General features: G+C 44.4%; 1 non-coding gene across 1 annotated transcript; it reads right to left on the bottom strand.

Annotated features, from left to right (window-relative positions):
- Positions 1-15314: 15314 nt before the first annotated feature.
- On the bottom strand, positions 15315-15467 carry LOC146029996 (U12 minor spliceosomal RNA). The gene has a single exon (XR_014455514.1). It is a non-coding gene; the product is annotated as a U12 minor spliceosomal RNA (small nuclear RNA).
- Between the last annotated feature and the right edge of the window lie 854 nt (positions 15468-16321).

The following is a 16321-nucleotide window of genomic DNA, read 5'->3' as shown; positions in this document are numbered from 1 at the left end:
TTGGGCGCATGGCAGGACTCAGAAGGGAAGGAGTGATTTTTGGATTTTGCAGCACAGATTTTGGTGGAATGAATGGTGGGTGCTATGTTGCATTAGCAAGACTCCCAAAGCACCAATACAGTGGAACCCCCCCACAAGTCACCCCATTTTGCAAAGTACACCCCTCAGGGAATTCATCTAGTGGTATAGTGTACATTTCAAACCCCCAGGGGTTTCACCAATTTTGGTACAACTGGGCTGTGAAAATGAAAAATTACATTTTTTTACACAAAAATGTACTTCTGGCTCAAAATTTTTCATTTTCACAAGGAATGAAGGAGACAAAGCACCCCAAACTCTGTGCCCCCATTTCTCCAGAGTACGGCAATGCCTCACATGTGACCAAAAAATACCAGTTGGGTGCATGGCAGGACTTAGAAGGGAAGGAGTGATTTTTGGATTTTGGAGCACAGATTTTGGTGGAATGAATGGTGGGTGCTATGTTGCATTACCAATACAGTGGAACCCCCCCACAAGTGACCCCATTTTGCAAACTACACCCCTCAGGGAATTCATCTAGGGGTATAGTGTACATTTCAAACCCCCAGGGGTTTCACCAATTTTGGTACAACTGGGCTGTGAAAATGAAAAATTACATTTTTTTACACAAAAATGTACTTCTGGCTCAAAATTTTTCATTTTCACAAGGAATGAAGGAGACAAAGCACCCCAAAATCTGTGCCCCCATTTCTCCAGAGTACGGCAATGCCTCACATGTGACCAAAAAATACCAGTTGGGTGCATGGCAGGACTCAGAAGGGAAGGAGTGATTTTTGGATTTTGGAGCACAGATTTTGGTGGAATGAATGGTGGGTGCTATGTTGCATTACCAATACAGTGGAACCCCCCCACAAGTGACCCCATTTTGCAAACTACACCCCTCAGGGAATTCATCTAGGGGTATAGTGTACATTTCAAACCCCCAGGGGTTTCACCAATTTTGGTACAACTGGGCTGTGAAAATGAAAAATTACATTTTTTTACACAAAAATGTACTTCTGGCTCAAAATATTTCATTTTCACAAGGAATGAAGGAGACAAAGCACCCTAAAATCTGTGCCCCCATTTCTCCAGAGTACGGCAATGCCTCACATGTGACCAAAAAATACCAGTTGGGTGCATGGCAGGACTCAGAAGGGAAGGAGTGATTTTTGGATTTTGCAGCTCAGATTCTGGTGGAATGAATGGTGGGTGCTATGTGGCATTAGCAAGACCCCCGAAGCACGGTGAAATGATGAACCTAATAATCCATAGATGTGTGGTATATTTTGAAACACTCCTTTATACATAGGCCGGGTTTGTCGGGGCAAGTTTCACAGTGGAAAATAGTTTCCTTTCTTATTCCTTTTTATAGCAAACTTTGCACCTTTTTTGTGTCCTGCCCTTTCTTGCAGTGGAGGGGATTTCGTTGGGAAAATGCTGCCCTGGTACAATACGGGGGCCAGTACTAGAAGTACTGGGGCCCTCTGCCTGCTGGTTCCCAAATATTAGGCCCTTTATGACTTCCTCTTGAAAGTGCATAAATGTCCCCCTCTGGCCGGTAGAACGGAATAGCACGTAAGCGTTATACAGTGCCATCTGGATGATATACACGGCCAGCTTCTTGTACCAGATATTTGTTTTCCGCAGGGCACTGTACGGCTTCAGTACCTGATCTGAAAGATCCACTCCGCCCATGTACTTATTGTAATCTAGGATACAATTTGGTTTTGAGGTGTGGGTACTGGTACCTCGTACAGGGATGGAGGTGGTACTGTCTCCATGAATTGTTGTCAGTATAAGGACATCCCTCTTGTCCTTATATTTGACCAACAACATATTTTCGGTGCATATTCCCCTGCTTTCACCCCTTCTTAGTACTTGGGCAATGTGCGTTTTGGGGAGGCCTCTTTGGTTCTTGCGCACAGTACCGCAAGCTGCTGTACCTCTTGAACCAAGGGCCTTAAACAGGGGGATGCTGGTGTAAAAGTTATCCACATAGAGGTGATAACCCTTATCCAGGAAGGGGTGCATTAAATCCCAGACAATTTTTCCACTAACACCTACGAGGGAGGGGGGGCATTCTGGCGGTTCAATTCTTGAATCCTTCCCTTCATATACCCTAAACTTGTGGGTGTACCCTGTGGTGCTTTCACACAGCTTATACATTTCTATGCCATACCTTGCCCTCTTACTGGGAAGGTACTGGCGGAATTTAACCCTTCCTTTAAAATGTATAAGGGACTCGTCGATACTAATACATTTATCAGGGATGTATAGCTCTGCAAATTTGGCACTGAAATGATCAATGACCGGCCTGACTTTGAATAGCCTGTCAAAGGTGGGATCATCTCTGGGTGGGCACTGTGCATTATCGGTGTAATGTATAAATTTATGGATTGCCTCAAAACGAGCCCGAGTCATGGCCATACGGTAAAATGGGGTGCTGTACAGAACATCTGTACTCCAATATTGCCTAATTTGTGGCTTTTTTACTATGCCCATATGAAACACCAGACCCCAAAACGTCATCATCTCTACTGCATCTACAGGGGTCCACCTAGCAAATGATGATGTGGGGTTTTGAGCAATAAACTGCTGGGCATATAAATTAGTTTGGTCCACCATTAAATTTATAAAATCATCAGAGAAAAATAATTTGAAAAAGTCAATTTCTCTGAGACCTGTGGAATCAAATTGGATTCCTGGCATGGCCAAAAACTCAGGAACCTGGGGCTCAAAATTGTCTGGTGGTGGGGTCCATACGAGATCAATTATTGGGGGGGGGTCTCAGCTGCTCTACGGGGGCGTCTTTGAGGGGGTCCCTCATCACCAGAGGAGGAAGAGGAGCTTAAGACGAATCCTTCAAATTCCCCGCTTGCCTCACTGGCTGTGTCAGAGTCAGAGGCAAGCATGGCATATGCCTCCTCCACTGAATACATTCTTCTGGATGACTGGGATGACATTTGGGATGACCTTTGGGATGACATTTGGGATGCCATTTTTATTTTTGTGTTACTGGTAGTGAAATGTTTCAACACGTGTATAGTGTAGGGGGGGGTACAAACTTTATTTCAACCCGGGGGGTATGTAGTGTGTAGTGTGTATGTAGTGCAGAAAAAAAAAATACTTTATACAAAAAAAAAAAATTGAAGGGGTTAAAAAAAAAAAAATTGAAGGGGTTAAAAAAAAAAAATTGAAGGGGTTAAAAAAAAAAAAAAAAGGTCCTGCGCCAAAAATTGAGCACAGATGTTGGTCAGTAACGTCCGTCACTGAACAGCGCTCAAAGGCAACAGGAATTTGATCAAAAAAAAAATAAAAAATAGATCAACCCTGTGCCGAAAAAGCTGATCAGTGATGTACGTCACTGATCAGCGCACAGTGGCCACAGGACACCCACAAAATCACAGTGTGTGTAAAAAAAAAATTAAAAAAAGACCCCACAGCACCCACAAAAAAAAAAAAGGTGATCAGTGATGCGACACTGATTACCAGTGAGGGGCAGCAGGTGCACAACCTTTGGTGCAACTGACAGTGCAACTGGCAGCAACTGACAGGTATATATAAAAAAAAAAAACCTCTGCACCCCCAAAAAGTTGCTGATCACCTCAGATATAGTGATCAGCACAAAAGGCGGGGGCAGCAGACACAAAATTTAGCACTCTCTATCACTCTCTGTCACTATCTCTCTCTATCTCTCACTATCTATCACTCTATGACACTGCAGCAGCAGCACTGACAGTTATATATATGAAAAATAACCCCTGCACCCCCAAAAAGTTGCTGGGGGTGCACAAAAGGGGGGCAGCAGACACAAAATATAGCAGTCTCTATCACTCTCTGTCACTATCTCTCTCTATCTCTCTATCTCTCACTATCTATCACTCTATGACACTGCAGCAGCAGCACTGACAGGTATATATATATATATATATAAAAAAAACCCTGCGCCCCCAAAAAGTTGCTGATCAGTTAATTTATACTGATCAGCACAAAAGGGGGGGCAGCAGTCAGTTATATAAAAAATATATAGCACAATCTGTCACTATCTCTCTATCTCTCTCTCTATCTCTCTATCTATAACTCTATTACACTGCAGCAGCACAAAATATAGCACTCTCTGTCACTAGGCCTCTCTATCTCTCTCTCTCTATCTCTCTCTCTCTAACTCGATGACACTGCAGCAGCACAACACAGCACAACACAGCACAGGATGTCACAAGATGAAGCAAGATCCCAAGCAGTGATCAGGTAAGTATTGAGCAAGGTTCTGGTCAGTATATGGCGGCAGCTGGGCACGGTGACCGCACTGCACGCTATTCCAGACCGGAATGGCGTCTGCAGTGCAGTCACCGTTAGTTTAAACCCCCCTCCATGGCTGTGATTGGTCCGTCGGTCCGACGAACCAATCACGGCCTTTGGGGGTGGGCGGGGTGAGGTGGGGTGACACCAGTGTCACCCTTACACCCCGCGGTGATTGGTGCTGTACTTTACAGCACCAATCACCTCCGATCCCGTGTCACCGGCGAACGTTATTCGCCGGTGACACAGAAAACGCTGTGAATGGCTGTTCACACTGAACAGCCAATCACAGCGATCGCCGACGGGGGGGCGGCATCGCAGCCCCCCCTGGGCATGCAGGGACATGTCTGCTGTCAGGGACAGCAGACATCGTCCCTCTGTCACTGCGTCTCTAGACGCAGTGACAGTTTGAAGTCATGACGTATATATACGTCATGTGTCGGGAAGTACTTCCCGGCCATGACGTATATATACGTCAAATGTCGTGAAGGGGTTAATAGAATAATGCACACCTGTGTCTTCTAATGTCCAACAAACTCTTTACTGAATGCTACAATAAGTTCAGTAAACAATGCATTACACTCTGTTCTTTAGGTGCAGTATTTAAAACACTTCTGTTTATTGTTTTTACTTCTGGCAGTTTATTTTAAATATGAATTGGTCTGAAAAACAGTTTTGCATCGCCTATGCTGGGAACATGAATGGGCTGCATTACAGCATATAATTATGCCAAACTTAAGCCAATATATTAACAGTTAAATAGTTTAAGTGTATTATGATGTAATAAACAAATACATCTAATGTTTAGAAAAATAAAATCAAGAACATTGATTCAAAAATAACAGGTTAATCATTCTATGAGTGGTGTCCAACAGTACATATATGCCAATCACTCTGTTAATTACTAGGCAGGATTGATCAGCAATACTTTATTTCCTTTTTATGTGCTTATTGACCCAACCCTATTAACAGTCTAATAATAGCTGACATCAATCACAATTGGTTTGTATAAAACAACTCAAAACACAACACGGTCCTCCGGCCGCCGCCGGTTCTGCAGAGCATTGCGCCGCATGCATTACTCACCTGCACGGGCGCTGTACTCCTGGCAGTGCTACACCCGTCACTCAGCGCTTCCCCAACTTGGTGTCACGGGCAGGGACGGCGGTAGGTCCTCTGGGGGTCCGGCTGTTCCCGTGGTCGGCTCCTGGGACAGGCAACGCCATCTTGCTTGTGGCATTAGGCAGAAGGGAGCAGGGTCTGATATAAACTCTGATTGAAGGTTGGGCCTGTGACATCACTGCCTGGAGGAATAAAAGGCTGGGCCGCCTAACCTCCAATGCTGCTGCTACTTCTGCTTTCTGCTCAGTGTCCTGCTGACAGCCAGTGAGAGTGTACACAGCTCCAGGTCTCTCTGAGTCCTGTTTGCAATCAGAAGCATCTCGTTATCCTTTCAAGTGCCTCCTGAGTTCAGTTAACCCTTCAAGTGCCTCCTGAGTTCAGTTTACCTTCCAAGTGTCTCCTGAGTTCCGTTAACCCTTCAAGTGCCTCCTGAGTTCAGTTTACCTTCCAAGTGTCTCCTGAGTTCCGTTAACCCTTCAAGCGCCTCCTAAGTTCAGTTTACCTTCCAAGTGTCTCCTGAGTTCCGTTAACCCTTCAAGTGCCTCCTGAGTTCAGTTTATCTTCCAAGTGTCTCCTGAGTTCTGTTAACCCTCCGAATGTCTCCTGAGTTCTGTTAACCCTCCGAGTGCCTTCTGAGTTCAGTTCACGTTTCAAGTGTCTCCTAAGTTCTATTATTATTTCAAGCGTCTCCTGAGTACAGCTATATCCATCTGTTCCAGCAAGCGTCCTAATCTCCTTGGAGGCTCCTGATTGGGGGGCCGCGACCTGCTGGGTGGACGCAGCTAAGTCCAAATCCCCTTGCGGGGGTCCCTGGTGAAAACCGCCACTCAGTTAGACTCCGCGCCTCTGATTAGGAGTATAGCCAAACTCCTTGGAGACTCCTATGAGATGCCAGTATATTCGACCAGCAGTTCTTTCTCCACCATTGGCATCCGTGTCAGAATCCACGCCCCCAGTGGATCCACAACAATCCGTTGTGACAGTTAGCAGCAGCCAAATGGATTCCACACCCGGGGTCGATTTTAATACGGAGCTACTGCAAAGAATTGTGGCCCGCCTGGAAGGCTTGGAGGTCTCCCAAGGTCAGCTAACTCAAGGTCTCCAGGATATTGCTCATCGACAAGAAATAATGCAGGCCTCTGTTTCTCGAGAGGTTCCAGTCCCGCCTGCTCCTGATCCGGTCCGGGTGGTAGCCCTGCCGTCAGCATCACCAGGGCATCTACATCTCTCTGCACCCAGCAAATTCGATGGAACCCCAAAATTGTGCAGGGGTTTCCTCAACCAATGCGATGTACAGTTTTCACTCCTGGCATCAAGCTTCCCAACCGACAAGTCCCGAGTTGCCTACATTGTCTCCCTTTTGTCGGGATCAGCTCTGGACTGGGTATCTCCTCTCTGGGAGAGGGACGATCCACTACTCTCCCAGTATGATGAATTTATATCACAGTTCCGCAGAATCTTCGATGAACCGGGTCGAGCAACTTCAGCTGCTCAGGACATCATGCGGCTAAGGCAAGGGAATCGTCCGGTCGCACAGTATGTGATCCAGTTCCAGACCCTAGCCTCCGAGGTCGCTTGGAATGAAGAAGCACTAGTATCCGCATTCTGGAGTGGACTCTCGGATAGGTTGAAAGATGACCTAGTGTCCCGTGACCTACCCGTCAAGCTAGATGAACTTATTTCACTTTGCAATAAAATTGACTTGAGGTTCAGAGAGCGTCAGGCGGAGAGATCTCGAGGGGATCGTTACAGGAACACTCCTCCACCACTACTTCAGGTCTCTTCACCCGCAACAGTCGACGAGCCTATGCAGATAAACCGGGCTCGACTCACTCCCCAAGAGCGACAGCGTCGTTTCCAAGAGAGACTTTGTTTGTACTGCGGACAGGCCGGTCATCAAGTGTCTCAATGTACCCTTCGCACCAGTCGAGTAACCCAGGGCAAAGAGAAAGAGGTAAGATTGGGCCAACTCTCTACCTCCTCCACAATGCCCGATTCCGTCATTGAAGTGCAACTTTCTTTCGCAGGTCAGACGTTGATGATCCAAGCCCTTCTGGACTCCGGAGCTGCCGGGAACTTTATTTCTGCCAATTTTGTTGAATTACATTCTTTACCCATTAAAGCAATTGAAAATCCACTACGTCTGACTGCAGTTGATGGGAGTTACATCCCGAACGGGTTAATTGAGTCTTGTACGACACCGCTGTCACTGGGTATAGGGGCACTCCATCGAGAGAGTATAGAATTTTTTGTTATCCCTCGAACCACTTTTCCTTTGGTTTTGGGTCTGCCGTGGCTTCAGAAACATAATCCACAGATTGACTGGTCAGCTATGCAAATTGTAGCCTGGGGTCCATCTTGCTCTCAAGGTTGTTTAATGAAAGTGGTACCTCTACAGTCAGTTTCCTCCGATAAGAAGAGTCGAATTCCTGCTCCCTATCAGTCCTTTGCTGATGTTTTCAACAAACAAGCAGCTAATATCCTGCCTCCCCATCGCAAGTGGGACTGTCCCATTGATCTGGTTCCAGGAGGGATGCCTCCACGTGGTCGGATATATCCCCTATCCATCCCTGAAACCCAAGCAATGAGTGACTACATCTCCGAGAATCTACAGAAGGGATTCATCCGTCCTTCTTCGTCCCCGGCCGGAGCGGGGTTCTTCTTCGTCAAGAAGAAAGATGGAACCCTAAGACCCTGCATAGACTACCGAGGTCTGAATGATATAACAATAAAAAATAAATACCCATTGCCCCTGATTCCGGAACTCTTTGATCGCATTAAGGGAGCGGTTGTCTTTTCCAAATTAGACTTAAGAGGGGCTTACAATCTCATTCGTATCAGAGAGGGGGACGAGTGGAAAACTGCCTTTAACACCAGGGACGGCCATTACGAATATTTGGTCATGCCGTTCGGCCTCAGCAATGCCCCCGCAGTCTTTCAGAATTTTGTGAATGAAATCTTTAGGGACCTACTGTATCTGTCCGTTGTAGTATATTTGGACGACATCCTCATATTCTCCAAAGATTTAGAGTCCCATCGGTCACAAGTGAAGGAGGTTCTTCAACGACTTCGAAATAATCACCTATATTGTAAACTTGAAAAATGCATTTTTGAGCAAGCCTCCGTAACCTTTCTGGGATACATAATTTCTGGTCAAGGCCTACAAATGGATCCAGAGAAGGTTCAGGCGATTCTAAACTGGACTCAGCCCACTACTCTACGAGCAGTGCAGCGATTCTTAGGATTCGCCAACTACTATCGGAAATTTATCCGGGGTTTCTCCACCATTGTTGCACCCATCACCGCTCTAACTCGGAAGACAGCCAATCCGGCTGTTTGGTGTGCTCAGGCACTATTCGCTTTCCAACAGTTGAAACAGGCCTTCATCTCTGCTCCTGTTCTCCACCAGCCAGATCTTGCAAGACCTTTTATTTTGGAAGTGGATGCTTCCTCTGAGGCTGTAGGAGCCATTCTGTCTCAAAAATATGAAGATGGGTCCACACATCCATGTGGGTTTTTCTCCCGAAGGTTTTTACCCGCTGAAAAAAATTACGCAATCGGGGAACAGGAACTTCTGGCGATCAAGTTAGCACTTGAGGAGTGGCGATACCTCCTCGAAGGAGCGCAGTTTCCCATCCAGATCTACACGGACCATAAAAACTTGATCTATCTCCGAAACGCCCGATGCCTTAACCCACGACTGGCGAGGTGGGCGATGTTCTTCACCCGCTTCAACTTTAAGCTTTCCTTTCGTCCGGGTTCCCAGAACACTAAAGCAGATGCCTTATCCCGCTCTTGTTCTCCTGATGCTGAGGAGAGACAGCCATATCCTATTCTGGATTCCTCTGTCTTCGCAGCTACCAGAATAGTCAATATTCCAAGAGGCAAGACTTATGTAGGGCCTTCCCTCCGAAAGAAATTACTCCATTGGGCCCACTACTCCAAGTTTTCCGGGCATCCTGGTGCAAGAAAAACCTTAGAATTCCTCCAAAGGAAATATTGGTGGTCAACGATAAGAACCGATGTGCAGGACTTCGTATCTTCATGTCCAGTGTGTGCCCGACATAAAACCTCACGCCAACCCTCTGTAGTGAAACTTCTACCCCTTCCAGTTCCTGCGAAACCATGGACCCATATAGCCATGGATTTCATTACGGATCTACCTCCCTCTAATGGCTACAATACTATATGGGTGGTCATCGACCGTTTTTCCAAAATGGCCCACTTCATCCCTTTGAAGGGACTTCCCAGTGCACCAACTTTGGCACACCTTTTCATAACCCAGATCTTTCGTTTACATGGCTTACCACTTGAAATCATATCTGACCGGGGTGTCCAGTTTGTAGCCCGATTCTGGAGGTCTATTTGTTCCGTCTTCCAAATTAAATTAAAATTCTCTACAGCCTACCACCCTCAGACCAACGGTCAGACTGAAAGAGTTAATCAGGATTTGGAGAAGTTCATCCGACTCTACCTATCATCCTCACAGGACAATTGGCTTGAACTCCTACCCTGGGCAGAGTTCGCTCACAATAACACCTATCACTCTTCCAGCCGAACCACTCCTTTCTTCACTGTTTATGGGATCAACCCTCGTGTCCCAGACTTTTCCAAACTCCCTGGTAATGAATTACCTGCAGTTCAATCTTCTGTAAAAAATTTTGCAAACATTTGGAAAAATGTACAAAAAGCCTTACAACAGGCCTCCAGTAGGTACAAACTCAGTGCTGATCGGAGAAGAAGTGCTGCTCCACCTTATAAAGTTGGTGATCGTGTCTGGCTATCAACTCGGCATATTCGTCTCAAGGTTCCATCCATGAAATTGGCCCCTCGCTACATTGGACCCTATGTAATCCAAAAAATAATCAATCCTGTAGCCGTTCGGCTGAAGCTACCATCTTCCTTACGAATCTCCAATTCATTTCATGTTTCACTCTTAAAACCTTTAATTCTCAATCAGTTTCGAAAAACTCCACCTGAAAGGTCCGGTATCCGAGTACAACAGGATGTAGAATTCGAAGTAAAACAAATATTGGATGTTAGACGACGACAGGGGAAGGTACAATTTCTAGTGGACTGGAAGGGATACGGTCCTGAAGAAAGAATGTGGATCGATGCTTCCAATATTCATGCACCTCGTTTGATTGAAAGGTTTTGGAAAAATAATCCTAAGAAGTGTCCGGTGTCCACTCATAAAAGAGGGGGTACTGTCAGGTCCTCCGGCCGCCGCCGGTTCTGCAGAGCATTGCGCCGCATGCATTACTCACCTGCACGGGCGCTGTACTCCTGGCAGTGCTACACCCGTCACTCAGCGCTTCCCCAACTTGGTGTCACTGGCAGGGACGGCGGTAGGTCCTCTGGGGGTCCGGCTGTTCCCGTGGTCGGCTCCTGGGACAGGCGACGCCATCTTGCTTGTGGCATTAGGCAGAAGGGAGCAGGGTCTGATATAACCTCTGATTGAAGGTTGGGCCTGTGACATCACTGCCTGGAGGAATAAAAGGCTGGGCCGCCTAACCTCCAATGCTGCTGCTACTTCTGCTTTCTGCTCAGTGTCCTGCTGACAGCCAGTGAGAGTGTACACAGCTCCAGGTCTCTCTGAGTCCTGTTTGCAATCAGAAGCATCTCGTTATCCTTTCAAGTGCCTCCTGAGTTCAGTTAACCCTTCAAGTGCCTCCTGAGTTCAGTTTACCTTCCAAGTGTCTCCTGAGTTCCGTTAACCCTTCAAGTGCCTCCTGAGTTCAGTTTACCTTCCAAGTGTCTCCTGAGTTCCGTTAACCCTTCAAGTGCCTCCTGAGTTCAGTTTATCTTCCGAGTGTCTCCTGAGTTCTGTTAACCCTCCGAGTGTCTCCTGAGTTCTGTTAACCCTCCGAGTGTCTCCTGAGTTCTGTTAACCCTCCGAGTGCCTTCTGAGTTCAGTTCACATTTCAAGTGTCTCCTAAGTTCTATTATTATTTCAAGCGTCTCCTGAGTACAGCTATATCCATCTGTTCCAGCAAGCGTCCTAATCTCCTTGGAGGCTCCTGATTGGGGGGCCGCGACCTGCTGGGTGGACGCAGCTAAGTCCAAATCCCCTTGCGGGGGTCCCTGGTGAAAACCGCCACTCAGTTAGACTCCGCGCCTCTGATTAGGAGTATAGCCAAACTCCTTGGAGACTCCTATGAGACGCCAGTATATTCGACCAGCAGTTCTTTCTCCACCATTGGCATCCGTGTCAGAATCCACGCCCCCAGTGGATCCACAACAATCCGTTGTGACAAAAATAAGAAGACAATACTGTACTGTATGTGCAACATCTTTGAGACTTGTTATTATTGAATCGATTGATTTTATTTTTCTAAACATTAGATGTACTTGTTTATTTCATCATAATATACTTCAACGTATTTAACTGTTAATATATTGGCTTATCTTTGGCATAATTATATGCTGTAATGCAGCACGTTCATGTTCCCAGCATAGGGGATACAAAACTGTTTTTCTGTCAATAAACAGAAGTGATATGTAAAATTATACATTAGACAGTTTACACTGTTACTTGTAATACTTATTGTAACCGTTACTGTTTTTCAATAACAGACTGCAACAGTGAGATATGAGATATAACCTGATTTCTCTTTACGCTGATGATCTGTTTGTTGGGTTGGCGGACCCAAATGGAGACCTCTCCATTGTTGTAGACTCATTGGGCCAAATGTAATAAGGTGAGAGTTTCAGAAAGTGATAGATTTTGGGAGAGTTTCCCCATGTTTTTTAAAGCAGCAATTAATTACATGGCAAAATCAACCTGGTTTTGCTGTGTAATTGATTGCTCCTTTAAAAAAAAAGGGGAAAACTCTCCCAAAATCTCTCACTTTCTGAAACTCTCACCCTATTACATTTGGCCCATTGAGTCAATTTGGATCAGTGTCGGGGCTCACGGTAAACTGGAGTAAGTCACACCTGATGGTGTTAGGTGACGAAAACGGGTGCAATAGCGGGCTTCATGTATCATTGTTAAAAGTCTCGGATTTCAAATATTTAGGGGTAAGGGTCTCAGGGGTAATAGAAGACTTTCTGAAAGACAATATTACAACGGCAATTCAGGAAGTAAGGACAAAGTTCAGGTGCTGGGCCAAACTTCCCTATCGGTACAGGGGCGGGTGAACTTGATTAAAATGGTAGTTGTCCCTAAAATCTTGTACCTTCTTCAACACTCCCCTATTTACATCAAGGACGAGCATTTTAGAAACCTGGATAGTATCATCTCATCGTTTATATGGGGTAGTAAGCGCCCTAGGGTCAAAATAGCGAACCTTTGGAGAAACAGTGATAACGGCGGTATGGCCCTCCCGAATTTTAAGAGGTATTACTTTGCGGCCCAACTGTTACATCTCAGGTCCTGGATTAAGTCGGAAGAGCAGTCCCCAGAACTATCCATGCTGACCAGGTGCATAGATCCTAGTATTACGCCCCTACAAATACTGTTGTCCAGCTCAAGTTTCAGAAATTACCCTCCCATTGTATCCCAGGCTGTTAGAATTTGGAGAGCGGTATGGTATGTAGCACAGAGAAGTTTCAGGGGGTGGATCCAGACTCATCTTTTCTCTTATTACCTACAGCCAGAGAGATAACCAGACATCAAGGTGGGAGACTATGGCCCCAATATGGAGTAGGTTCACTATTTTATGACAGGACCTTTAAATCATTCACTCAACTCCAGGCTGAATTTGCACTACCCCAATCAATGTTTTATAGATTCTTACAGCTTAGAAGTGCTATAAACAATTATGGAAGTGGTACAGATGGGTGGTTAACGGAGACTCCGATTAAGGTACAGTTAAGTAAAATCACGCTTCGGAAAGGGATTTCGAAATTATATAAGTACCTATCTGCTATTGTCCCCGAAGACGGGCTTAGCCAGTTAAGTCAGAAATGGGCTATAGATATCCCCGAAATAGAAGAGAGCAACTGGCAGTTAGCTCTAGCATCTCCAAAGATGGAAATAAACTCTATTCGAGTCCAACAAGTCCAGTTTAACATACTACATCGGACTTATATGACTCTGGTTAAGCTAAAAAAAGATTAGAGGCTCGGTTACACATGATTGCCCAAAGTGTGGCAAGCATGGAGCCACTTTCTGGCACCTTATCAGATCTTGCAACCGTGTAGATCATTTTTGGGTTAGGATAAGCCAGGCGATCATGGGTACGGGGGTGATAAAGGAGGCACCCACAGATATTAATCTTATAATGGGGATCTGGCAAGGGGAGAAGATGTCTAGAGAGTCGCGCCTACTATTAACGCACCTTGTGGCGCTGGCCAAGGTAGTCATAGCAAGACATTGGATGGCTCAAGACAGCCCGATTTTGTCTGAATGGATAAATCTTGTAAATACTACATATGAACACAAAAAAATTTTAACGCATCAAATGGTTGTATATTCATAAATCCAATTCAGCACTTGCCATATTATGACCCCATTGCCTGCCGAAATACAGGGTTTTAACTGCCTCTGCTATAAAAGATGATAAATAAAGTTAGTGTGTGGCCACGATGATGACAATCAGTCATCAGTCATCATCGTGCGTATCCCAAGTACAGTTTTCGCAGTATACCTTCTGTCATGATTTTCAAAAAAGAAAGTGTTATTCTTACCTTGCATTCCCCCCTGCAATCTCTTTCCAGTGCATTTCACCCCATTCATTGGTTGCCTGCAAAGGTGTTTTTATCATGTACCTTTTTTACTTTCTATATATGTATATTATTGTTAAAAGTAAACCTTAATATTTGAAATAGATGCTGCCTACAATATATGCAAATAAACTGGCTTGGCGAAATTCATATTGGGAAATAACCTCAACAACAGTTGACTCTTTAAGGTGCCCACTAGAAATATCAGCAATCTTAAGATGTGCGCATAAATTTCCCTTAAAATCTTTTCACTGTCCTAGACAAAAGATTTCAGACAAGCACATTTTGACAAAAGATTTATCTTAAGATCTGATGTGCATTCTTATGGATCTTTCATGCAGCAAGTAAGATCAGAAGATGCATCACAAAATCTGAAGGAGCATGCATCTGGATTGTGATAGTTTCAATTTCCAGCCAATGTGCGTTAAAACCGGACGATTGGCATAAAAATTGTCAGGATGTACAAAAAAGACAAAGGTCCATGATGGACTCCATTACAGACATTTGTATTAGTTATGCCTTGACTTACCCAACATTCAACATTATAGTCGAAAGACTATACATTGTTTGCCTGTGTACCCATTTGTATGTCCAGTATATTTGACCCTGTGCATACATTTGTGAAGTTATTTGACCTTACATTGTCCTGCAATCATATTTTGTGCACCCTGACATACATACATTCAGCCTTGAGCGCTGTATTATCATTTGACTCTACTAAGGCTGGGCAAACGGTTTGATCAGCAGTTTACCAATCAGGATTCATTTGTATTTACGTCTTTGCAAAGGAATCTTTATATATTGAATGTTTTAACAGCAGTTGGCTTTTACAATTGCAAACCAAAGTACTTATTCACACCATAACCTTAAAAGAGTGGATCCCAATCTTTTTGGAATCATGGCGACCTTGACTAATAGAATATGCTTTTATAGCTCCCCTAAGCTAAACATAAGAACTATAGAAAATGTTAAATATGTGTTTACCTCATCCAAAGGTTTAGTTATATGGTGAGGGGCGGGATTCACTTCTGGTTGTGCACATATTTTATGATCAGAAGTCACCAATACTGGTTTTGCCTATTATATTGACCATAAAAAGTTTGAAGTGATCCTAGATGATTGAACCCAAGCCAACCAGCTTGGGAACCACCACTTTAGACGAATATCACATATCTATTATTATATACAACTTAAACAAGGATCGGGCAGATCACAGCACCTGAAGGTTCCACAAAGTAGGCAGATCCTCCATAGAACAACAACCTATACCCGAGCAAAAATTCTTCTCACATGTAGAGTGAGGAACCAGGCATCACCCCAGCTCGTTATTTTCCTTACTCATTAGTTTAAGGCATACCTTGATACTGCAGTATTAGTCATATCACACTGTCACACATACTTATATATATATATATATATATAACAGAGAGCTAAATTAAACTACCTTAATAACTTAAAAAAAAATATTATTAGAAATTTGACTAACTTATATAGTTTTATTATTTAAATATGTGTCTATTATTGTTGAAAGTAAACCTTAAGCTTTGAAATAGATGCTGCCTACAATATATGCAAATAAGCTGGCTTGGTGAAATGCATGTTGGGAAATGACCTCTATAAAGGGGCCTACATACGCAGAGATTTGTGCCAGAGATTCATAACGGGAGATTCAGCGCAAGAGATTTCCCTAAAACTGAATTTTGCAGATAATGAGCCACACACACACAGATTTGTGCCAGATATTCATAATGGCAGATTCAGCATGAGAGATTTCAAATCTCTCACAGAACCTTCAGGGGAATAAAAAAAGTATTCAAAATTTAAATAAGGGGTTGAACTAAAGCCTGGGGGAGTGTCACCTTCTTTGTGTATATATATATATAGATCGAACCGCCAGACTGGAGTGGTTACACTCTCATCCAAGATCGACGCTAGGCCTAGCGTCGACCTTGGACGAGAGTGTAACCACTCCATAACGGACTGCGGTGTGCAGTTACCCACATTTATGCTGTTATTGCTGCGGTTGTGTTAACCGCCAGACTGGGTACATGATTTTATGCCTCATATGAGAATATATATATATATATATATATATATATATATATATATATATATATATATATACATACATACACACACACACACACACATAAATAAGGGATAAAGATATCCCTTATTTATAGACCACATCCATACTCCTGTGTTCTTC

This window comes from Crinia signifera, chromosome 8 (genome assembly GCF_055691185.1).
Source record: "Crinia signifera chromosome 8, ASM5569118v1, whole genome shotgun sequence".
NCBI classification, from domain to species: domain Eukaryota; kingdom Metazoa; phylum Chordata; class Amphibia; order Anura; family Myobatrachidae; genus Crinia; species Crinia signifera.
The sequence above is the reverse complement of the archived record's forward strand: the minus strand, read 5'-3'. Positions and strand labels throughout refer to the sequence as shown.